Source organism: Mesoplodon mirus (genome assembly GCF_964341445.2).
Source record: "Mesoplodon mirus genome assembly, chromosome: 10".
NCBI lineage: Eukaryota > Metazoa > Chordata > Mammalia > Artiodactyla > Ziphiidae > Mesoplodon > Mesoplodon mirus.
Window position 1 is genome coordinate 59,842,281 of NC_138986.1, and position 27,334 is coordinate 59,869,614.

At 32.6% G+C, this 27,334-nt stretch overlaps 1 long non-coding RNA gene across 1 annotated transcript in view; it reads right to left on the minus strand.

Moving 5' to 3' along the window:
* The window catches only part of LOC309810957, a 175,858-nt gene extending 148,958 nt beyond the window's left edge, over positions 1-26,900 (minus strand). Inside the window, exon 1 of the long non-coding RNA XR_014295081.1 lies at positions 26,707-26,900. This is a non-coding gene — a long non-coding RNA (uncharacterized lncRNA). The remainder of the gene's footprint in view (positions 1-26,706) is intronic.
* Between the last annotated feature and the right edge of the window lie 434 nt (positions 26,901-27,334).

Consider the following 27,334-nt stretch of genomic DNA (forward strand, 5'->3'; position numbering starts at 1 on the left):
AATGTTAATTAGTAATACTAAGCTAGGAACTATGTAGAACACTTAAAATGTATTATTTGATCACTAAATTACCTTCTGAGATTGTTTCCATTGTTATCTCAATTTAAGAAAAAAGTAATCTGAGGCTTAGAGAAAGTAAGTGCCCAAGACCACAAATTTCTAAGTGATCCACCCATGAAGTGAATCTCATTTTGTCTCCCCAGAACACATGCTCCAAACCACCAGGTAACATTGCTTTTTAGTTTATCTTCAACTATATGTTTACTTGATTTCAGTGCTCATCATTAGACATTGTCTTCATATTCCCCCAATTTTTTAAACTTTGAATTTTGTTTCATCATTCAGTTAGCTGCAATATATCATCAAGATTATTTTTGAAGAGGAGTTTTTGTTTCTCCTGTAAATTTTTTAAATTTAAAATTTTAAAATATTTTCTAAGACATTATATAAAACTATATTTCCATTGTTTTCATTATTTAATGGAAAAGATATTCCATTGTTTTCATTATTTAATTGTTTTCATTATTTATTCAGTTGTGAATAAAAATAGCACATCGTAATTTTTTATTGTTCAAATTCAGTAGATTTTGCTCACCTATCATGTCATGTTGTAGACAGGAAATATGAGACCAGTCTAATTTTTTGAGCATTATCTGTTTTATTTTTCTACCCAAAGGCTAATTATTCAGTTAAAGAAATAATATGTGATAATTACATTTCTCAAGGTGTATCTAGAACATGCATCTCTTTTTACCTATTTTGTATGTTATACATTGAATCCTCATGCTGTGATTAATTAATCCTCTATAGCTGTGAAAAGTTTTCTTCAAGTATGCCTTTGATTACTAGTTCTGTTCCATTTGTTTTATAATGTTTCCTGTAACTGTTCCTTTTACTTTCCACTCACTCAAATACAACTTTCATCTTTAATTCTTCATCATTTTTGTTTTGATTACCAAAGAGCTTCTCAAATGCATCTTGCATCCCATGGATAAATTATTTTTCCATTGGACCTGAGCTGTTTGCTTTTTTGTTTATATGCTTGTGATATTACTTTATCATTTCTAAAATGATAGGCATTGTGGATTGTTCTTGGTCCCGTTTTATAGATGAAGGTCAAATCAACAGTTTGAAGGAAGCAGATACTGGTTCAAAAGTAAGCAAGCAAATAAAAGCAAATAGTATGGCTTTATAGGCAAAAGGGTATAGGCTTATAAGAAGAGCAGGTAATGATGTGGATTTAATATGACTACACACTACAATGTAAAGCAGTATTTTAAAAATAAGAATGATATTGAGCAGTGATATGTGGAATGTCTTTATGAATCATAGAATCAACAAATAAACTTTGTATTTCACCTACCTTGCCCATTTCTACATAACTATATCCAAATATTGAAAATATTAATGAATGAAATAAGAAATATATATATACAAATATATATACACACATATATGTGTATATATACATCTATATATATATATATATATACACACACATACCAAATACTATTATTTGCAAAGCCATGTGACAGGCATTTTACTTCCTTTTTTTTTTTTTTAAGTTTTTGGTGTGAAAAACAAGAACTGAAAAGCTGAAAATAGAAACATAAGGTTTTATGAGTTTTATATTTTGTAATTACTTAAGAACTAACTACATTTTTATCTCATGGAGGTCTAATAAATGTTTTCCATTTTTCTGAATTATATATCAATTCCAATTCCCAGTCAGGGAATTGCCCAGAACTTTAACATGTATATGAATATCTAACAGGTGTATAAATATATATAAAAATCTGTATAGTCAAAGACACTACATATTTCATCACACAAGTTACAATCAGATTATTTGAACATTTTTAAGTAAAATACGTTTAAACTATTTTGAAGATTTCCTGAACAGTCTCATCTTCTTTCATTTCTGTCTAAATCATAGTGAAAAATAATTGCATTCTAGCACTTTCCTGCCAGAAATGGGACTTCTCCAACAGAACAAAGGGGCTTCTCAGTAGAATTAATTTTCAGAAACAAAGACCTCACAGTGAAAGTAGACATTTAATTTGAATTTTCAGCACAATATTAAGGGATTGTTTTTCTTCAGTTGCCACCTACATGTCATTGATCAGGAACCTTCTTTATTTTTGTGCCCCAGATGTTCTAAAAGGTTGCTTTCATAGCTAAACGTGCTCTAAGTAGCTCAGGGTGCATTTAACTATCCAACTTCCAGAAAAAAAAGGTTGCAATATACATGATACAAAATGGAACAATATAGAACAATACTAATTAGACTTTGAGGAAAAATACCTCTAAATGATACATTTTTGAGAAAGGCTGAGGACTATGGTGATTCACTCCATAGAAATGAGTTAAGTACAGTGCTTTGTAAACTTGAACTACTTTATGACTGTTGGAGAAATCTTTTAATATCCAATTTACACATTTCTTTTTGCATATGTCAGGAAGCAACTAAAAATTATAATTTCTCTGATGTCTTTTAAGTCTTCTATATATTCTAATTTCTTGGTAGCTTTTTTCCCCTAGCATGTACCATTCACTAGAAGCCTGAAGTACTCATATAAAAATATACTGCTTGTAGACATGCAGATGACTTCAAATACTTCTGCACTTCACAGTGAATTGCTCATTCACCTGAGTGTTTAACAATGTCAGTGTGCTCAACATTATCATATTTAATTGAATAGTTCAACAAGATAATATGCCAGGGCACACACCATCCTGTGAAATCATTCAATGCATTAGGCTAACAATAAATAAAGCAACACTTAAATGCAATACAGGGGACTTAGAGGAAATTATACAAAAAGAGAGACAGAGAGAGAGAAAAGAAAGGGAGACAGGAAAGAGAGGGACTTTTAAGAAAAAAGGGGAAAGTGGATTGACGTCTGCGAAGAGATTTCTGAAGTCTGATAACACTGATTCTTAAACCTCATTTTCTTGAATGACACTAAGAGTAAACATAACTGATGAGAAGAAAAGAGAGTATTTTGAATATTATGTATATAGCAAATGAAAACTATTTCTAGTCCTTCAATTAGATCAGGGTGGTAGACAAAATTTTTCTGTAAAGGACCAAATAGTAACAATCATATGGCTTTTGGGGCCATATGAAAACAGCCATAGATAATACATAAACAAATGAGTGTCTCTGTGTTCCAGTAAAACTTTATATGCAAAAAAGGTGTCTGACCAGATTTGGTCCATGGCCTTATATCATTGATATCTGATCTAGATAGAAAGTCAACTCACTCTTGAGCTTGGATGGTGTAAAATATCATGGAAAAGAGAGTCATGCCTTTAATTTTAATTGGAATTCAGCGACTTATTTTTAGAGGTCATTATTTTTCTACGGGAGTGACCCAAAGCACATATGACATATGACATTACTTCTATGCAATTGCTTTCTGCTTGAATATCATTTCTGAATAACCTTGAAACCTTCATTCTTTAGGCATTTTGCATGTTCTAACTCTATTGTCACTTCTAGATATTTCTTAACATTCATTATAGCAAAGAAGTTTCATGGTATCCCCCTTACCAACACAAATGTTACTTGTTCCTGGTACACTGAATACCTTTTTATCAAGTAAAGTACAAGAAAGTTCAAATGCAAATGAAAGTTTCAAATAACACACAAGTAACATAACGTGTCAGTCTTTACAAATATTTTTAAAATTTCAATTTATGCAAATGTTCATATACATTATTAAATTGCTAAAATAATTAATATGTTATAGAACAACATCAAGATTATCTTTCTCTGTTTCATTCATTCTATGGATATTGATCAAGGACAATATTTCTAATAGTGTCAGGCTTGCTAACTTTTACTGGATTATGAATCACAATAATAGCATCTTTATGTTTCTGACACTTGGGACCAAGAATCTGCTCCTGCAGGTTCCTCCCAAAGCTTCCCAAACCTTCCCAAAGCTGAAGGTTGGCAAAGACTTAGGAATCTGGGCAACCAGGGCTTGCATTCCAACTTTTTCACAGGCTAAATGTGTGATCTCAGATAGATTATTTAATATCTCTGAACTTCATTTTCCAGAAATACAAAATGACAATAATGCTTAATAAGATGACTGTTGTAAGGATTAAGTAAGAAAAGTTGGAATTCAATATATGTTAACTCCATTTCCTTCTTTCCTTATTCTAAGTGGATGCTTCTTAGAGTGCAAAAATATCAGAAATATTTTTTATCACAGGACAATTGATTCAGAAAAAAAGGCATTGAGAACAAAACCATTTAAAAGAGAAAACAAATTTTTATCTTATTTAAAAGGGGGTCAATGGCCTAATTGGGACTTTACTTTGAAAAATGTTATTAAAAATCCTGGATATAACTTTATTTGTTTTTAACAAAATAAATTTAATCTTGTAAGTATAAACATGTGCTAATTCTTACAACAAAAGAAAGGACTGTGTTAATGGAGAGGGAGGTAAAACTGTTTGGGATAAAGTACATGATAACGTGATATAATATTTATGAGGTCATTCTCTTTGCATTTCAAACTTTTAGCTCAAAAGGCATCATTCCTGCAAAAGGAATCACAGAACATTTAAAACAAAAAGTCATTCAAAATAGATAAATAATGGATAAAGGATAAGAAAGCAATGGATAAAGAAATGGATAAGATGGATAAATGGATAAGACGGATAAGAAAGATGGATAAAGAAATGGATAAGAAAGAAATGGATAAAGGATAAGAAAGCAACCACTTACTACTCAACCAATTACAGTGTGCACCTCTGTTTCAGCTTTTCCACATTCCCTATTTTGGCCTAAAACCATATTTTATTAATTGCAACAGTAAAATGTTAGATAAAGTATGCATGCATTAAAAAAAAAAACCTTTGTAAATGTTACGTAGAAATCATTTGGTTGTTATTATTACATAACAAAATTGTGGGATCAGTTGTTTGAAACAATTTTATTGCTGAATTATCTTCATTTGGAAGATATTATAAAGTACTGGGAAAATATATGAGATGATGTTCCTCTAGTTTTGCTTAGGAACTGGCACTTGTCTGTAATGATATGAACCATGATTAACCTTATTAATATAATTAACAAGGAGCTTAAATATAAACCACAGCTTTCTCAGAAGAATTAATTTACTTCAGTATTAAAAATGGGCCTTTTTTAGCTCAAATGACAAGCATATAATATTTCTTAGTGATTTTTAAAATTGGCACAACTGTTATAAAATAGCAGCATAGTTACAGTAGTTGAAAATATGAAGTTAAAAGGTATGGTATAGACATGACACATAGTAGTTATAGTTTTTCTTTAATTCTTGGACTCATAACACATATGATTCGAAAACTTGAAGATCACATAATACAATGTATGCTCCATTCTCCTTAGATATGTTTTCCCATTTTTTTCATCTTTGTGCATGCAATGCCACATAAATTTTGACACATTCTAAACAGACCAAGAAACTACTTGCTGTCATGATGAGTAGTTTGATACCAAAGTTAGAGTATTCATTTAGGCATTAAATCAGTCATCCCTCAATGAATTGGAAATTCAATTACAGTGAAAAGAACAGGTTTGGTGACCCTTTCTGTGATTACATCTTGCATATAAATGTATCTAAATCATAAACGACTATCATTTTCCTAAACAAGTGGCTGTACTAGGCAACTGACTGCCCACTTACTTAAGTTAAACTAGTACCATGTAAGCATTTTCATAAAATATATAAATGGAATGAAATATCTAATTTAAAATATAAATAAAATCAGTGGAACTTCATGCTTTTTAATATGTATGAACCACATGACCATGAATCAGGTTGAACAAGAACTTACAAATATAAATGTATAACTTGCAGGAAGTATATAAAATTATACAAGGATTCTTATACAGGCATTAAAATAATGTACCACATTGTGCTACTTAAGAGGTTTCTGAAAATGTCAATAAAATGTGGCCTGTAAAAGAAGGAAAATTTAGAAATTAGGCTAATCACCATCATTGCCAAAAAGTTAAATGTGTTGGCTTATGAAAATTTATATATGTAAATTTTATTTATATACATAAATATTTATATATATACACATTATTATTAGGGTAAGATTAAGAAATAGCATTATTTTTGCTCTTTGGGGTAGAACTCAAGATAAACTCACAATAGGAGATTCATAAGTAAAATTTGAGAAGAATGAATCTAAAAATATGCTTCTATATTAAATGTGGCCTAGTTAAGAATACACAAAGTTCACTGCTATCTGAGAACAGTTTTAGAGCACGTGAGGGAAACTGGATAAAATTTGATAGCTGAAATAAAGCTTATAGGAAAAATTTTTTTTTAATTTCTAAAATTATTATTTGGCATTCTATAGCTATTTCAGGCCACTATTTTAAAATTATGTCCACCCAGAGAAAATGAAATAGTTAGCAGGCAGCATCTGGAAGACTAATCAAATCTGGCTTTCCTTGCATGTTTCTGTCCTGCAGACACAGCTCTTATCCTCTAACACACAACTCCCTGTGCAAAAACAAACCTATCGGGCTTCCCTGGTGGCGCAGTGGTTGAGAGTCCGCCTGCCGATGCAGGGAGCACGGGTTCGTGCCCCGGTCCGGGAAGATCCCACATGCCGCGGAGCGGCTGGGCCCGTGAGCCATGGCCGCTGAGCCTGCGCGTCCGGAGCCTGTGCTCCGCAACGGGAGAGGCCACAACAGTGAGAGGCCCGCGTACCGCAAAAAACAAAAAAACAAAAAAAACAAAAAAAACAAACCTATCATTACAAGTTCAGTATTCTATTCCAAGAATCTTTCTAGATTTAGTTCCCACCTTTTGTTATGGAAAAACAAAACTGGATTGTTTAACATTTTTTTAATGCACTGCAGTTTTTATATAAGAATTTTTAATCTGTTAAAATAAATGTTTATTTTAAATATCGGCACTTTATTGTCCATTGATTATAGATGTCTATAATCCTCAATATCACAGCCTCTATTATTCTATAAACATCACTTTTCTTAACTCTTTTTGAATCTCAAAAATTACCAAGGGAAAAATAGCTAAAAGCACATAGGATATTCTGAAAAACAAAAGTAAAAAAAATAGGGCAATTTAATAGTAAACTATAATTGGAAACCATTTACATTGTAACTTTTGAAATATAAGCTTTTTGAGGGTAGGACTGTGTCCTTTAAGTGATAGTATATATTTGTATTTACATGAAACAAAAAGAATAGTAATTTTAATATGTTGCTTTACATATATATATATATATATATATATATATATATATATATGAAATATAAGTTTGTATCTGCTTATTTATTGTGAATGTTGGTTTTAGAACCAATATATTTCTGTGTCAGATAAGCACAGATGACACACTCCAGTCTGTTTCCCATCCCCATGGGCCTTATGATGGCTTTCTGCATGCCACATAATGGTCTCTCTTACTTTCAGGCTTGGATATCATCCAACTTTTTAAAGTTACATGTAGACAAGACTAAATTATTACTCATAGGGTCTCCTCAACATCAATCTTTATATTTCTTTTTAGTTTCTCCCTCTGACATCTAGTATATCCTCAACGTCTTAGGGCTCATAACACTGAACTGATTTTAGAGTCTGTGCATTGTTTTTGAGGTCCATATTAATCAGGTTGCACAGTCATCTTATTATCATACTAGGAGCCTTTCTAGAGTATATCTTACTCAGTCTCCCAGGGACAGAAAAACCCTCAGATGTGCTTCCGTTATTTCCTGTTAGGATTACTACAATTCATTATATTCTGGCCTACCTGTCACCTCTACTCTTAGCTGCTTACAGCTAGTGCAAACTCTGGCAATGTCTAAAAGCATACAAAACCTAGAATATCTGATCATATTACTTCAGCAAAGAGGAAACTCTGCTTGCCCCTAGGAAAGCTGTGGATTGTATTTAAGCCTTTATTACCTACAAACATGACAGCTTGCTGAACTATATAGTTAAGTAACTTGTTTTCAGTAATTGCTATTTTTCTTTAGGAAAAGTGCCAAGCATTGAAAGTATTTATTTCCAAAAGCAAGTTTATCTCACAGAAAGCATAATAGTTATGATCGTGAAAGGCTGAATAATTAACATTTGATAAACTGATTCCCATTTTTTGTGAACTTTGGAGGAGGACTTATTATATAGAAGAATCTTGTTAAAAATCATATATTATTTTGTAATGCAAATAATCAGTCTTATGTTTATTTGTACTGTAAACTTGAATGTTAGTAGTAGGGTATTAGGTTTAAAAGGCAAGGAACACCTGCAGTGATGCTGTAAAAAGAATAACCAACTCTATTTTAGTCTGGATTCTGAACTGTGAATAAGTCCTCCTGGAAAGATAGCAATGCAGGAGCAGATTTACAGTGTTGTCCCTCATCTAGCCACTCACAGAAACTGACCAAAATGAACAATAAAATATACCTGCCTTTTATTTCAGATGTGATTAATTTGTATATTTACATTTCTTCATTCTGGGCTATGTTTCACTTTCTTTCATCTATTATGCTGTTTCAGTGTAAAAAGATCATCATCAGAAATATCCTCCTTACGAAACTGAAGAACTTACTTCATCTTCTATGTCAAAGCTGACTTGTAAGGTTCTTAAATATGGCAAGATGAATCTTTCACCACATCAAATCCATAGAAGGTGTAAATAATGAAAAGGCAAAAGACATGCACACTCTCTCCATGTCCCTATTCCTTACCTATTTCTTATGTTTATCAGCCCTACTGAAGGCATTTTCTATGGTGAACTTCCAATTTTATATTAATATAAGAATGTTGTTTTGCAAAATTGTAATTGGTCTGTCAAAAACACTTGCCAGGTAATAAACCTGAAAAATGGCAATATCTCCCAGGATCTCTACTTTCTTTAGAAATTGGAATACTAATGGAAAGCAAAAAGCAAGTGCATATCCTTACTAATATTCACAACAGATGGTGGGTGGTGAGGAACAATGGTGGGGATAAGAAGAATCTTGAAACTAAAATTGTCCTTGAGATAAAAGACATTGAGCTCCTTTTGAAAATCAATGATGATATATTATCTAAAAACACCATTATTCAATTTTTGGAGTTGACTAAGTAACGGGTATGCAGCAAACTTTGGAAGACCAATCTCTTAATAAAACTGTATTTATCAAAATAAAGGTAAAAGTCTTCTGTAGGAGTAATAGTCAGCACAGTGTCCTAAAGTAATGGAAAATTTATCCTTTGTAGCCTTAAATCCAGGATCGTCCTATCCTCTTATGAATAGCCTCCTTCTTCAATTACTTCCTTTATAATATCCAGAAAAGTAATAGTTGCAACAGTAAAAGCAGAGGCAGCACTTCCTTCACCATAAACCTTTTTGCCCTATGAGTTTCTCCATCTTCCACACCATCTCTGATTGGCAGCAAAGTTGTTATATTTCCAATTTTCAGTTGATCATCAAGGCTTTTGTCCCACTCTACATGAATTAAAAACATACCTGATAAGACGTTTTGAGACTTCTACCTGAAAAGAGACTTCCTGAATATAAGAACTGAGCAGTTTTCTTTTCCCAAGATATCAGGAAGCACTAAGAATCCTTATGTTGCAATCAAATTTACAATATCCATTCACTCATTTCTTCATTTGTTAATAAAGTACTATTTGTTAAGTAATATAAGAATACCTACAAGACAACCTAAGTACTTACTTAAAGTGCTATCAGGAGAAGGTTCAAGATGGCGGCATAGGAAAATCCTGAACTCACCTCCTCCCCCAAACACAATAAATCTACAATTACATATAAAATAATTCCTCCAAAAAGGGACCTGAAAACTAGATGAAGAGAGCCTCCAAAACAAAGATCAAGACAGGTAGGAGAGGCAGAGACATGGTATCACCAAGGGGAAAAAAAACCCCACAGCCCAGCAGCAGTGATCCACAATTGGGAAGGGTTACAAAGGTATGGATCTTCTCCCTGAGGAGCGAGGGATTTGAGCTCCACATCAGGTACCCCAACCCCTAATTCTTGCACAGGAGAGATGTGCCCCTTAAACACCTGGCTTTGTAAACCGAACCGACAGGGAATATGTCCAGAAAAACTATAGAACTGCAGGGAATGGAAAACCCGCTCTTAAAAATCTAGTTGATAGACTCACTCAACCTGAAAACCAGCACAGAAACATCAGATTGAATAGTGCATAGACCGTAGGTGAAGGGTACACACTAATCTTAAAGCATCTACCAGAGAGGGAAGAATCAGTTGGGATGCTCCCCAAGGACTGAGACACTGGCAGGCACAATTTTTGCACTTTCAGGCTACCTTGCCAATGCCAGTGCTGGTGGGTGCCATTCTGGAATTCTCCTTCTAACCCCGTCTCCAATGGGCACACCCTGATGAGAGCTACACCCATGCCTCAGCTTTGCCCAGGCCTCACAGCTGGCCAGGGCATGCCACATCAACAAGCATGGCCCTCCCACAACAGGAAGGCATATGCAGCCTACAATGGGGACACCCCTTGAATACCTGGCTCTGGTGGCCAGGTGGGATTGTGCTTCTGAGTCCCACAGGACACCTCCTACATAAGGCCACTCTTTCATGACTGGGAGAGGTAGCTGATTTACCTAATACATAGAAACAAACACAGACATTTAGGCAAAATAACGAGGCAGATGAATATGTTCCAAATGAAAGAACAAGACAAAACCCCCAAAAAAGAACTACAGGAAATGGAGATAAGCAGTCTACCTAATAAAGAGCTCAAAGTAATGATCATAAAGATGTTCCCTAAACTCAGGAGAAGAATAGATGAACAAAATGAGAACTTCAACAAAGAGATGGAAAAAAAAGAAAGTACAAAACAGAAGTCATAGTTTACTAGAGGTCTTGTAGCAGACAGGATGAGGTAGAACAATGAATCAGTGAGGTGGAAGAAAAAGCAATGAAACTCACCCAGACAGAATGGCATAATTAAAAAAAGGATTTAAAAAATTGAAGACACCTTAAGGGAACTTTTGGACATCAAGTGGAATAACATTCACATTATACCTTCTTCCCAGAAGGTGAAGAAAGAGATAAAGGGTCAGAAAAACTACTGGAAGAAATAGTGGCTAAAAACTTCTCTAATGTGGGGAAGGGAACAGACATCCAGTCCAGGAAGCCCCAAATTATTCCAAATAAGATGAATCCAAAGAGACACACACCAAGGATAAAGAGAGAATCCTAAAAGCACAAAGAGAAAAACAACTTGTTATATTCAAGGGAAACCCCATAAGGGTCATCAGCAGATTTTTCAGAAGCGAGTGGCCTGACATATTCAAAGTGCTGAAAGAAAAAAACTTCCAAACAAGAATTCTCTACTTAGCAAGGTTATCACTCAGGAGAGATTAAAAGTTTTCTAGATAAGCAAAAACTAAAGGAGTTTACCACCACTAAACCAGCCCTACAAGAAATGTTAAAGGAATTTCTCTAAGCTGAAAAGAAATGAATAATAAGAAAACATACAACAGTAAAAATCTCATTAGGAAAGGTAAATATATAATAAAGATAGAATGGATCAACCACTTGTAAAGCAAGCATGAAGGTTAAAAGACAAAAGTAGTAAAATTAACTTAAATTACAATAATTAGTTAAGGGATGCATATAATAAAAAGATGTAAAATGTGTCATCAACAGTATAAAATATAGGGGGGAAATAAAAAGATAAAAGTTTTGTGATGTGTTCCAATTTAAGTTGTTACCAACTTAAAACAGACTGCTATTTATACAGAATATTATATGTTAACCTCAGTAACTATCAGGAAAAACCTTAATTACCCAAAGTAAAATGAGAACGGAATCTAAATATAACACTAAAGAAAACCACCAAAACACGAGGGCAGAGTGAAAGAGAAGAAGAAAGAAAAAGAGAGGAACTACAAAGACAGCCAGGAAACAAGATATATGCATCCTTATATTCATAGCAGCGTTATTTACAATAGCCAAGATATGGAAACGACCTAAGTGTTCAAAAATGGATGAATGAATAAAGAAGAGGTGATATATATATATATATATATATATATATATATATATATATATATATATATAGTGGACTATTACTCAGCCATAAAAAGAATGAAATACTGCCATTTTCAATGTCATGGGTAGACCTCGAGGGTATTATGTTAAGTGAAATAAGTCAGACAGAGAAAGACAAATACAATATGATTTAGCTCATATGTGAAATCTAAACAAACAAACAAAATAAGACAAAAACAAACTCACAGATACAGATAACAGATTGGTTAGTTTTTACCAGAGGGGAAGAGGATTGGGGGTGGTTGGGAAAATGGATATAGGGGGTCAACTGAATGGTGATGGATGGTAACTAGACTTGTGGTGGTGATTACTTTGTGGTGTATACAGATGCCTAATGATGATGCTGTATACTTGAAACTTCTATATTTAAAAAAAAAGTGCCTTCAACATAGGATCACCAAAAATATGAGAAAAATTATAATGTTTACTAAGTTATTCACTCAAAACAGTCATCATGATAAAGATCAGACTTATACTTCAAACTTATTTTGCACTTTCATATATATTTTAAACTTAATGTTTGTTGGAGAAGGGCTCTACCATCTTATCAATGCTTAGGGCCTCTAGAGTCTTTATCTAGACATGCAGATGCCACACAAGGAGTTGAGTTAATGCTATGAATCAGATAGGTGAGGTCTCTGTCATGAAAAAAAAAAAGATTACAGATTGTGATAAATAGCAGCAGATAGTGATGGAGGATGAGGAATTTGCCTTAGATTCAGTGGTTATGAAGGCATCTCTGAGAACATGACTTTCAAATTGATAACTAAAGGATGATAAATAAACTTGCCTTTCAAAAATATGGGGCAATAGCAATCCAGCAGTTGTAGGAGCCAGGTGAAAGTCCAGTGAATGAAAGGGGCTTGAAATAAAAAAGAAAACAGAACAATATAATCAAGCATACAGACTGATTGTGGAAAGGGTCAAGATGAGTTTGGAAAGGAAGGCAGAAGAACAAATGAAGACTCATGAATTAAATAAAGCTGTGATAAGTAGTTCCAATGTCATTGCAGTAGAAATGGAAAGTATTAAAGGAATTTAGTAGGAAAGTCAAAGTGACATGATCTATGTTCTTAAGAAATTCTTCTGGCTGCTGAGTGTAGATTTGAGAAGTAATACAGATGAGGATCCTCAATCTCTGATTTGAAAAACTGAGTGGATGATTGTTTCTTAATAAACAATGAAACTCCTGAGATTGGGAGGCTAAAGGAGAAAGATAAATGGTAACAAAACACAAAACATTTTTTTGGACGTATCAAGTTTGAGATTTTTATGAGACATTAAAGAAGACATATCAAGTAGGCAGTTTGGATATAGAAGTCTTGGAACTTAAAGATGTCAGAGCTTAAAATATAAACTTGGGAGCCCACAGCATATACAATGTACTTAAAACCAAAGGTTTATAGGAGATCATCTAGGAAGTGGGTAGAGACAAAGAGGAGAAAAAGGATCCAGGACAATCTCAGGTACTCCATTATGTACCAGCAAAGACAATTACTGATTACTAAGATAGAAGAGGCAGAAGAAATAAAGTTAAATCAGGCGAGGTTTCAAGAATAAAGGAGTGGCCAAATGTTGCTCTATGCTTAAAGAAAATAAGAGGTAAGAATTGTCTGTTAGACTTGGCTAATGGACCATGGCGGTCACTGGTATTAGAGAGAAGAGCAGTTATAGTGTCATGGTTAAGGTGGAAATCAGAAGTAGGGATGGTGTTAGATAATGAATTGTGGACAAGAAAGTGAAGAGAGCTACAATTCCTCACATTGTAGCTCTGTTATTTCAGAGCAAGATACATGTAAATGAAACTACAAACTAAATAGGAAGGTCACATTACTGTAAAATATTAAATAATGGCATAAAGTGGAGGGTACCTATTTTACACACCTAGGCTACCAGTCCTACACGGTACTCTAGGTTGATTTTTAAGGTTTACAAAATGCAAGAGTGCAAAAAGAACTTAATTTATTTGATATATTTTTCAGATAATTGTTCTTCATTCTGCTGCCCATTTATGGATGAGTAAACAAACAAACAAAAAGTACCTATAAGTTATTTATGTGAAAAAAATATTTGCAACAGAAAGAATAAAATATAGTGTGACATTTAAGATGAAGAATATATTAACCAATAATATAAAATTTTACATAATAAGCTCTGAGCACTCAGAAAAATAAAAATATGGGCTCCATATTTTAAGAAGATAAAAGAAGAGAAAACAGACGGAATAAAAACTGAGAGAGCTAAGGAAGTATTTTAAGGAGAGAAATTATGTCATAAAAATGTTAAAATTATTAGAAATAGTCAAATGAAGAATCAACCAAATTGAAAAGTGAACCTAAGATGTGGAGAACAAGCTTGAGAAAAGCACAGGCCAATACAAATTGACAAAATTAGTCACAAAGGAAAGTATATAATTAAACCCAACAAATAACGAATTTGGATTTCTGAAGAAGAGAATGAAATAGAAAATATGTTCAACTGCATAACAAGTGCAAGGCTGTTTTATAAGTATGGGGTCTTCTAATTATGCAACAGTGCTTTCACCTTTTTTTCCACAAATTTGTTTGTAGCTTCAGGTGAGAAGAGAATATTAAAATGTGGCTGGATATAATTAGGTAACAAGAACAGGCTGTACTTTTATAGTTCAAGAAAGGGTTATTTGAAAAGCAGTTGATTTCTCCCTCTTTTTCAGTTTTTTTTAATGAAACATTAAAATTAATCAAAATTTAAAATTTAAATATAATTAAGCCAGTAACTACCATGTTGTATCATGCCTTTATTGCTGGATTAATATTAACTATTGCTAATATCTAAATCTAAGATTATATGGTCTAAAACTGGAAGTGTTAATAGCCTTTTGTTATTGAGAATATTATGGAGGAAGTAAATAGTAGATCTATGTATTTGGATAGTAACTGAAGATGACAAACTACATTCAACCTTCAGAGAAGCACTGCAATTCTCTTTCACCAGAAATAATGGCTGAGAGAGGGAAAAAAAGCAAAAACAAATATAAAATATAATAACATAAACAAATTTCTCCTCTTTAGACAGGCAAAGGCTGTTAATAAGTCATGTCTGTTTTAAATGAAAAAACATTTTTTAGAAACTATGAATCATCAAAATTGACTCAAGAAAAACTAAATAAACCAATAACAATGGAAGAAATTAAGAAAGTTGTCAACCATATCTCAGAAAATTTTTGGCAAATATTCTAAGAAATAAACTTTCTAATTACTGTGAAGTTTATGGGCCTCTAATATTAAAGCCTTATAAAAATAAGTAATGGTATAGAAATTTATTTTTTAAATTATAGAGTCCAAGTTCTTAAATAATATAATAGCATATAAAATCAGATCATATATTAAAATATAATCCAAAATAAATTTAAAAATAATTCCAGCAATTCAAGGACAGTTCATCATTCCTCAATAGGTAAGATTGTAAAACCATACAATCATCTCAAAAGAGGTTTAAAATGGATTAGTTAAAATTCAAGATCCATCCTAGACTTTTTTAGAAAAAATGAATGTTATTTAAAAAGCAATAAGAATCAGCTTTATGCTGAATTCATAATAACCAGAAATAAGAAAAAAATTACACCTTCATACATTTTACACAAAGCTATCAAAGCAACTCAACATGAACATAAAAACAACAACAGAATATACAAGTACTGAAAATAAGGTCAAATGATTATCATTAGCAAATAAGAGTTTTGCTATCTAAAAAAAATAAGGGTAAAAACTTAAAGAATAAGTTCTTTATGAGGATAAACTAATATTTCAAAAGACAATGATTTTCTTATATATCAGTCAATGTTAATTATAAAATGTAATATGAAAATAATAACCCTCCTTGGACACAAATATATAAAAATATTAAATTCCTCAAAAGAAATTTAATAAGAAGTATATAGAAATATGTATAGAAATAACATAAATTTAACTTAGAGACTTAAAATATTATGGGTACAGATATAAAGTTGTTTTTAAAGAGTCAGTATTACAAACTTTCCAAATTAGAAATTCCAGTCAAAATTTCAATAGATTTTTTGTAATGAAACTTGAAAAAAATGTTCCTAGTGTTTTAAGAAAAATAAATTAGATAAGGAAGGACTGAAAAAAACTATTTTCTGTGTTGTGTATTAAAATATACAGTTGGCCCTCTCTATCTGCAGATTCCAACCGCTGATCAAAATATTCGAAAAACAAATTCTAGGAAGTTCCAAAAAGCAAAACTTGAGTTTGCTGTGCACTGGCAACTATTTACATAGGAGTTACATTGTATTTACAACTATTTACATAGCATTTACATTGTATTAGGTATTATAAGTAATCAAGAGATTATTTAAAATATACGAGGAGATGTGTGTAGGCTATATGCAAATACTACATAATTTTATATAAAGGAATGAGCATCTCTGAATTTTGGTATCCAGGGGGTCCCTAACCAATTCTCCACAGATACTGAGGGACTACTGTACATAAATATAATAATTTAATATGGTGATGTTTATGAAGAAATAAATACTGCTATAGAATAGAAATCAAAATTTAATCAAAAATAATTAAAGAACACTTTACATTAAAAATGTGATACTTAAAATTACAGTAAATTGATAAATTTTCAGAAACTAGACTATAATTTAGGAAAAACTGTAAATTCAATTTACTTTTGTTTAACAATTTGAATATAGGCTTTAATATAGTATTTTAACCATAAAAATTCCACTTTTAAAAATGTATTTTAAGAATCAAAATACATTATAAGTTAAATATATATTTATTTCAGTGTTAATGGAAATGTAAGAAAATGGAATTAAAATACATGTATTGATTAAAATACATTCTTGCACATGAGATATTAGATAGCAGTTAAGTTACCTTGTAGAACAACACTTATACAGTGTAACATTGAATGAAAAAGTCAGGTTAAAAAGAAGACATGATTTTATTTTTCTAACTGGAGTGCTTGAATGATGGTCTTTATTTATTTTAATGATACATTAGATTCTGTATAATTAGCAACTATTTATGAAGAAGCAATAATTACATACTTTTATTTTTAAAAAAGCATTCCAACCAGGGTTAACCACTTACACCATATGTGATCTTGGGCAAATCAATTAACCTCACAGAGTCTCAGTTCCTTCAACTAATAATCTAAAAATAATAATAATAATAACTGTACTGCTTGTCTGTTATATGTAATAGTATTTGTGTATTACATATTGTGTTTTGAGGATTAATTAGTAGAAAATATCCTCCTATTTAATTCTATTAAGAAATATCTGATGTGCAAAATGAGAACATTAAAAATGGGGGGTATGGAATATAGCACATGTTTTATAATCACTATAAATTTAAAAATTGTGAACCACTATGTGGTACACCTAAAATTTATATAATGTTGTAAATCAACTATACTTCAAAAAAAATAAAATAAAATGGTATAAAAATAAAATATGGGGATTATATAATATGAAAGTGATTTTTCTATGTTAACTAGACTATTGTAAATTTTGGAAAAGTGGCCTGTATTAAGGTAAATAGAAGTGTGGGGGGTGTTCAAAAAAGCTTTATGGACTTTTCTGAGTTAATTCAAGACAAATTGCAAAATTCTTTTTATAAAAAATCTAAATAAACCTAATATCATTCAACATTGATATTAAAATCCAGACAAGGCATACAACTGAATTCAGGTGGGTGGGGCTGCTAGGAAGATAAATATATAGCTGTAAGCTTTATCAACTTCAAAAAGTTGAAAATCCTAGTATTAGAAAATCAAGTAATGATAAATTTACACACTTACATAAGAACAGTTTGGTCTTAAAGTCACTGTTTCATAATGAGACCATTTCATAAACCTTGCCTGTGGATTTCATATCTATAATATATACATATCTTCATCTGTGACATACATGTTAGAAAACAAATTGTTTAAGAAAGTGGTTTGTTTCTTAATTGCTTTTATGATGAACTGTGAATGTATGGAAAGTCACAAAGATTCCTTGATGGAACCAAAGTTTTTGAGGGTTGGCACAGATTGAGGATGAGAAGGAGTAAAGCAGTGGTCAATCTTACCCAAGAAGATATCATGGTTACTCTTAAAAGGCATTTTAAATACTAACATTTGTACTGACATTATCTGCCTATAGTTTCAATTCCTACAGAACTTTTTTCTAAATTATTTTATATCAGCTTTAAAAAAGTGCATATCTATAAGGTCAGTAAATTTTAATGAATAAGAATAAGAACTTTGCACCTGAGAGATTCTAGCTTTCCCTCACTGAGATAGCTGGCAATTTCTCTAAACACTAGGTTCTTCATTTGTAAGATGGGTAACATAAGAGACTTGCTACATATGGTTGTTTGTAGAATTAAATAAGATGATACTTGTTGAGCCGAAACTAAGCCTGGCACAGAAGAAACAGCAGTAATTGTTAAATATTTTTAGCAATATCAGTATCAGTAATATTTATGTGACCTCCTTTAGTTCTATAACTGTTCCTGAAAAAGTGTGGTATAGTTTGGAAATAAATATTCTTTGTGTGTAAATCTTGTCAATAATTTAAATGTGAACTCTATAAGGAAAAGCCACTGTATTGATTAGTAGTTCTTCTTATTTCAGGGTTATTTTAAGTATCACATTAGACTTTGGTAGTAAAAGCTGCAAAGTACTAAGTAAGTGTAAAGTATTAGTTACAAATGAAACACCTGAAAACTACAATAATATACAAATAAAATATTGTTTAATGAGTGTTTCAGATAAATAAATAGGTCAGAAACAAATTCTTCAAATTTCAAATGGTATTTAACTCAGATTAGAAGTAGAAAACTGAAAACAATGTTTGTGATCTAAAAAGATCACAAGTTTTAACAAGTTTATTATTATATAAATAGAGCCTCTTAAAATGTTTAGTAATAATTTTAATGTGTCATAGTATTTATTTTCTTTTTTAAATATATATATACATTCTTATTCAGATGTTTTTCCCATATAGGTTATTACAGAACATTGAGTAGAGTTCCCTGTGCTATACAGTAGGTCCTTGTTAGTTATCTATTTTCTATATGGTAGGGTGTATATGTTAATCTCAGACTCCTAATTTATCACTTCCCCCCATGTTTCCCCTTTGGTAATCATAAGTTTGATTCCTATATCTGTGAGTCTGTTCCTGTTTAGTTCAAATTAGTTCAAATTTTCAAACTATTTGCTTCTGTTATAGCAATTTTTCATATTATTTTTTCTACTACTACCAAACTCTCAAGAAAAAACCCATATAAACTCATCAAACAATGAAGTATTTTCTTTGGCTCTACTCCTGAAAACTCAAATCAGTTTCTTTGAATCATAACCTCTAAAGTCCTGAAATGTCTTGCAACACTTACATATTGAAAGTTTACAAGTAGTGGAAAAGATTAATCTATAAATATATGGCTTTCACATTATCCACATATTACTAACAAATATGAAATGGAGCTTTGACAAAATTTTGACTACAAGTCAAATACATATAAATTTGATTTAACATATGTGTGAGACCCAGAATTGTAGCTATGAAGAATATATTATCATGTAAAATAAGTATCACATATATAGTGTTTAAGACTTTCTTAAACACAGCAGATAAAAATAGACAATTGATTCTACCACATAAATTATACGTGAATGCTGGATAAATTTAAACCTTTATGGAAACTTGGTAGATTGACTGCATAATAGTTAAAATTTTTCCTTCAAAAATACAATCTCTATAATGTAAAATAAAAGAAAAATAACATACATCCTACATATATAGCAAGCAAAGGGTTAGTCCTTTCATATATTGAAAGCAATTAATAGTCAATATAAAGTTTAATGCTCCAATAGTAAAACAAATATCAGACAAGAGTAAGAAACTCTCAATGAAAATCATGGAAAAGTCATACTAACCAAAGCCATCTATAGATTAAATGCAGTCCCTATCAATATTCCAACGGCACTTTTTTATAAAACGAAAAGAAAAAAATCCTAGAATTTGTATGGATCCAAAAAAGACCCCAAATAGCCAAAGGATTCCTGAGAAAGATAAACAAAGCTGGATGCATCACACTTCCTGATTTCAAGCTATAGTAATCAAGACAGTATGGTACAGGCATAAAAACAGACACATACAGAGTACTGATACATGTATACGTATAAATGAATCACTTTGTTGTACACAATATTGCTAACCAACTATACTCCAATATAAAATTAAAAGTTAAAAAAATAAAAATAAGTGAAAACACACACACACACACAAAACAGAGTATGAGCAGAGCTATACAGTAGGTCCTTATTAGTTATCCTTTTTTTTTTTTTTTTTTTTTTTTTTGCGGTACGCGGGCCTCTCCCGCTGCGGAGCACAGGCTCCGGATGCGCAGGCTCAGAGGCCATGGCTCACGGGCCCAGCTGCTCCGCAGCATGAGGAATCCTCCCAGACTGGGGCACGAACCCATGCCCCCTGCATCGGCAGGCGGACCCCCAACCACTGCACCACCAGGGAAGCCCTAGTTATCCATTTTATATATAGTAGTGTGTATATGTCAATCGCAGTCTCCCAATGTATCCCTTTCCCCCATCCCACTTTCCCCGCTGGTAACCTTATGTTTGTTTTCTACATCTGTGACTCTATTTCTGTTTTGTAAATAAGTTCATTTGTACCATATTTTTTAGATTCCACATATAAGCGATATCATATGGTATTTGTCTTTGCCTGACTTACTTCACTCAGTATGACAATCTCTAGGTCCATCCGTGTTGTTACAAGTGGCATTATTTCATTCTTTCTTATGGCTGAGTAATATTCCATTGTATATATGTACCACATCTTCTTTATCCATTCCTCTATCAATGGACATTTAGGTTGCTTCCATGCCCTGGCTATTGTAAATAGTGCTGTAATGAACGTTGGGGTGGTTTTCTCAGGGTATATGCCCAGTAGTGGGATTGCAGGATCATATGGTAGCTCTATTTTTAGTTTTTGAAGGAACTTCCATACTGCTCTCCATAGTGGCTGTATCAACTTACATTCCCACCAACAGTGCAAGAGGGTTCCCTTTTCTCCAGACCCTCTCCAGCCTTATTGTTTGTATATTTTTTGATGATGGCCATTCTGATCTGTGTGAGATGATACCTCACTATAGTTTTCATTTGCATTTCTCTAATAATTAGTGATGTTGAGCATCTTTTCATGTGCTTTTTGGCCATCTGTATATCTTCTTTGGGGAAATGTCTATTTAGATTTTCTGCCCATTTTTTGACTGGGTTGTTTGTTTTTTTTTGATATAGAGCCTCATGAGCTTTTTGTATATTTTGGAGATTAATCCCTTGTCAGTTGCTTCATTTGCAAATATTTTCTCCCATTCTCTGAGTTGTCTTTTCACTTTTTTATGGTTTCCTTTGCTGTGCAAAAGCATTTAAGATAAATTAGGTCCCATTTGTTTATTTTTGGTTTTATTTTCATTACTCTAGGAAGTGGATCCAAAAAGATATTGCTGTGATTTATGTCAAAGAGTGTTCTGCCTATGTTTGCTTCTAAGAGTTTTATAGTGTCTGGCCTTACACTTAGATCTTTAATCCATTTTGAGTTTACTTTTGTGTATGGTGTTAGGGAGTGTTCTAATTTCACTCTTTTACATGTAGCTGTCCAGTTTGCCCAGCCACACTTATTTAAGAGACGGTCTTTTCTCATTGTATGTATATTCTTGCCTGCTTTGTCATAGATTAGGTGACCACAGCTGCTTGGGTCTATCTTTGGACTTTCTAACCTGTTCCATTGACCTATATTTCTGTTCACTCTGTAATGACCTATATGGGGACAGAATCTAAAAAAACAGTGGATATATGTATATGTATAACTGATTCATTTTGCTGTACAGCAGAAACTAACACAACACTATAAATCAACTCTACTCCAATAAAACTTTTTTTAAAATATTTGTTAAAATATTTAAAACTTAGCGTTGATTATAAATATATGGGAAAATTTTAAAAATAAAGCTAATATTTATTTAGCACACTATAATTTAAAACAAACAAAACAAAACAAAAAAAACCAGACACACACACCAATTGAACAGAATCAACAGCCCAGAAATAAACCCATGAATGTATGACCAACTATTATTTGACAAGGGAGCCAAGAATACTCAATAGAGAAAAGACAGTCTCTTCAATAAGTGGTGCTGGGAAAATTGGGTACTCACAAATAAAGGAATGAAACTGGACTCCTATCTTTCACCACTCAGAAAAATTAACTCAAAATGGATTAAAGACTTAAATGTAAGACTGTAAAACATAAAACTCTTAAAAGAAAATATAGGGAATAAACCTCCTTGATGTACATAATATTTTTGAAAGAAATAATGACACTGATTATTGTCATTAATATGGTTCTATTTGGTGTTAAAAATGAAGAAACACACTTCATACATATGTTTGCATGAGCAAATAGAAAGCTACACCAGCTTGTTGACCTCAGTTTCTTTAGGAGAGGAGTTGGGGCAGATACACTTGGAAGAGACCCATGACCAGGTGGGTAATGACCATATTTTATTATACTTAGTACAAAGCAATATGTTAAATATCTTAAAGCATATTTTAAAAATTATCTTAATCCCATCTGGCAAGACATGTCAAGAGCCTTAAAAATGCTCATTTCTCTTGATGCAATAATTTCTCTATTAATAATTTTGCTTAAGAAATAATTATAGATGTTTCCAGGATTTATGTACAAGAATGTTAATTGCAGGATTATTTATAAGAGCAAAAATTTTGAGCTAATGTTCCATCAACAAGGAGCTAGCTAGATATATTAAATAAAATCTTATTTACACATACAAGTGTAAATAAGTTATTGATATATACAAGTGTATAATATAAATATACAATATATTTCTATGTATATATATAATATATGATATACACATATATTTCTATGAAGATATTAAAAGCCATGTAGACATGTTTTAGAGAGAATATGAAATCCTTTGCTCTACATGCTACAAACATCTTCCCAGTTTGTCACTGCTTTCCATTCCTTTCGTGACACATTTACTATACTTTAACCTATATGAAAAGATACTAGAATAAACAACACCAAATTATTAACAGTGAGCCAGTAGATATATTTCCCATGGTTTTAGTTTCAGATTGATGTTTATATATCCTACAAACCCTCTATCATGAAAACATGTTACATTTATAAAAAAGAAATACATTATTAAAAAATAAAGTTTTAGGTTTATTTTGTGTAATATGTTGTATTTATTTAAACAGTTGCAAATAAAAATTCTACATTGACTATAATAGCATATATGTAGACCTAAAATATATACTGTTCAGGAAGTCATGCTTCTCAGAATACTGTAACATAGGATAAGAGATTACATTTATTATTTTTTAGCTAGAAAGTGGAAATAAAATTTGTTAATGATTTGAGCCCTGAACATATATCTGAAAGTTATTAATTGATATTTTCTTTTCTTGATGTATCACTAAGACATATCACATACAAATGTTAGAGTAGACAGGAATAAAGATGCAGACGTAGAGAATGGACTTGATGACACGGGGAGGGGGAAGGGTAAGCTGGGACGAAGTGAGAGAGTGGCATGGACATATACACACTACCAAATGTAAAAGAGATAGCTAGTGGGAAGCAGCCGCATAGCACAGGGAGATTAGCTTGGTGCTTTGTGACCACCTAGAGGGGTGGGATAGGGAGGGTGGGAGGGAGACGCAAGAGGGAGGAGATATGGGGATATATGTATATGTATAGCTGATTCAATTTGTTATACAGCAGAAACTAACACACCATTGTAAAGCAATTTTACTCCAATAAAGATGTTAAAAAATAAACAAATAAAATAAAATCTAAAAAAAAATTTAGAGTATATATATTTTCAGAAATTCTAGATTGTTAAAGGTGCAATTATTATTAAACACTTTTCAATATTGGTTCTCTCCAACATAATTAAACTTCAATGGATAGATTTTCTTTAAAATACTTTAATTTCTTGTATTTGTTTTACTTTTAGCTGTCTGAAATGCACATTTCCTTATAAAATAAGTTGGAACAGGAGGGGTTTGTTTGGTTTGGTTGCTCTTTCATATAAGTAGTTTGAAAATAATTCTGAAATGAAACTTTCACTGTGGTCAAGTTATTCCTATTTTCTTTCCACAGCACCAGCCATGAAAAAAAATCCATCACTATTTTAACAATCATATTAAAGAGTAAAAAGACCTTTTCAAAAGGTGAGAGATTGCCTTTGGTACTGTTAGTTAAATGTCATATTTTCCTCAAGAACTAAGAGTCACCTTTATTAATATAGTTGACTACAGTGGCATCTGATTCTGAATTTAGAAAGCCACTAAGTTTTTCATATTTCCTATATAGATAATCTGGCTTGCATATCAAACATGGAAGCTGCCACACTTTTTGCTCTTGACTCCATTAATTTCAAACTTAGTTTAAGACTAATTATAATATAATTCTTGTGGTTAGAAGTGAAACCCAGCTCTAAACTGTTTAATATAGAAACAGAATTTTATAAAGTTATGAGATATCTCACTGAACCCAAATGTAACAATGGGACGGGGCCTGAAGAAAAACTAGATATGAGCAATTTTCTTCTCTGCTTCTCTCTGAGGTTCTGGTTTATTTTTTCTTTCTTTCTGTCATTGCTTCTTAATCTCTGGTCCACAGGCCAGGACATATGGTCATATGACTGTTCCTAATAGTCCAGACCCCCAATGAAAGCATGACATTCTTGGTCCCAAGTTCTAAATCTCCAGGATAGGGACTCAGTGTTCCATATCTGGCAAATTGCCCACCACAAACCTGTCAACTGAAGTCACCTGGTTATAAGGTTGATCCTGCTGCTGCAATATGGATGGCAGGACTGGGGAAGACACGGACTTAGAAAAAATGGGAAGTTGATAGTCGAAGAAAGTAATAGATATCCATTGTACTAGGGCCCTACCTAGTCTATTCTTTACAGAGGCATACCTCATTTTATTGAACTTGTTAAATATTGCATTTTTTACAAATTGAAGGTTTGTGTCGACACTGCAACAAGCAAGTCTATTGGTGCCATTTTTCCAGCAGCACTGGCTTACTTCCTGTCTTTATGTCACATTTGGTAATTCTAGCAATATTTCAAACTTTATCATTATTATTAAATTTGTTATGGTGATCTGTGATCAGTGATCTTTGACGTTACTATTGAAATTGTTTGGGGGCACCATGAACCCCGCCCACACAAGATGACAAACTTAATCAATAACTGTTGAGTATGTTCTGACTGCACCACCAAGCAGCTGTTCCCCTGTCTCTCTCCCTCTCCTTGGGCATCCCTATTACATGAGACAGGATAATATTGATATTAGGCCAATTAATCACCCTACAATGACCCCTAAGTATTCAAGTAAAAGGAAGTATCACACAGCACTCACTTTAAAAACAAAAGCTAGAAATGATTAAGCTTAGTGAGGAAAGGGTATCAAAAGCCAAGAAAGGCCTAAATCTAGGCTTCTTGCACCAAACAGTTAGCCAAGTTTTGAATACAAAAGAAAAGTTCTTAGAGGAAATTAAAAGTGCTACTCCAGTGACCACACAAATGAAAAAGTGAAACAGACTTGCTGATATGGAGAAAGTTTTAATGGTCTGGTTAGAAAAATCAAACTAACCACAACATTCCCCTAAGCCAAAGCCAAATCCAGAGCAAAGCCCTAACTCTCTTCAATTCTATGAGGGCTGAAAGAGGTAAGGAAGCTGCAGAAGGAAAGTTTGAAGCCAGCAAAGTTTGGTTCATGAGGCTTAAGGAAAGAAGCCATTTCTACAAGATAAAAGTACAAGTGCTGATATAGAAGTTGCAAAGTTATTCAGAAGATCTAACTAAGATAAGTTCATGAAGGTGGCTACACTAAACAAGAGATTTTCAATGTAAATGAACCAGCCTTATGTTGGAAGAATATACTACCTAGGACATTCATAGCTAGAGAAATCTCAATGGCTGGCTTCAAAACTTCAAAGGACAGGTTGACTCTTTTGTTAGGGGCTATTGCAACTGGTGACTTGAAGTTGAAGCCAGTACTCATTTACCATTCCAAAACATCCTAGGGCCCTTAAGAATTATGCTATGTCTACTCTGCCTGTGCTCTACAAATGGAACAACAAAGCCTGGATAACAACACATCTATTTACAACATGGTTTACTGAATATTTTAAACCCACTGTTGAGACCTACTGCTCAGAAATAAAGATTCATTTCAAAACACACTGTCACTGACAATGTACCTGGGTCACCCAAGAGCTCTGATGGAGACACACAATGATATTCATGTTGTTTTCATGCCTGCTAACACAACATCCAATCTGAAGCCCATGGATCAAAGAGTAATTTGGACTTTCAAGTCTTATTATTTAAGAAATACATTCCATAAGGCTGTAGTTGCCATAGATAGTTATTCCTCTAATGGATTTGGGAAACGTAAATTGAAAACACTCTGGAAAATACTCACCATTAAGAACGTTTGTGATTCAAGGGAAGAGGTCAAAATATAGACATTAATAGGAATTTGGAAGAAGTTGATACCAACCTCATGAATGACTTCGAAGGGTTCAAGATTTCCTCAGCTGTGGTGAAAATAGTAAGAGAACTAGAATTAGAAGTGGAGCTTGAAGATGCGACTGAATTGCTGCAATATCATGATAAACTTGAATAGATGAGGAGTTTCTTTTTATGGCTAAGCAAGGAAAGTGGTTTCTCGAGATGAAATCTACTCCTGGTGAAGATGTTGTGATGATTGCTGAAATGAAAACAAAGGACAAAGGATTTAGAATATTACATAAACTTAGCGGATAAAGCAGCAGCAGAGTTTGAGAGGATTGACTCCAATCTTGAAAGAAGTTCTATTATGGGTAAAATGTTATCTGCAGCATTGCATGCTGCGGAGAAGTCATTTGTGAAAGGCAGAGTCAGCAAACTTCATTGTTGTCTTATTATAAGAAATGTCCACGGCCACCCCAGCCTTCAGCAACCACCACCCTGATCAGTGAGCAGCCATCAACATCGACGCAAGACCCTCCACCAGCAAAGAGATAACTTGCTGAAGATTCAGATGATGATTAGCATTTTTTAGCAATGTTTAAATTAAGGTATGTAAATTGTTTTTAGATATAATTCTATTGCACTCTTAATAGACTACAGTATAGTGTAAATATAAC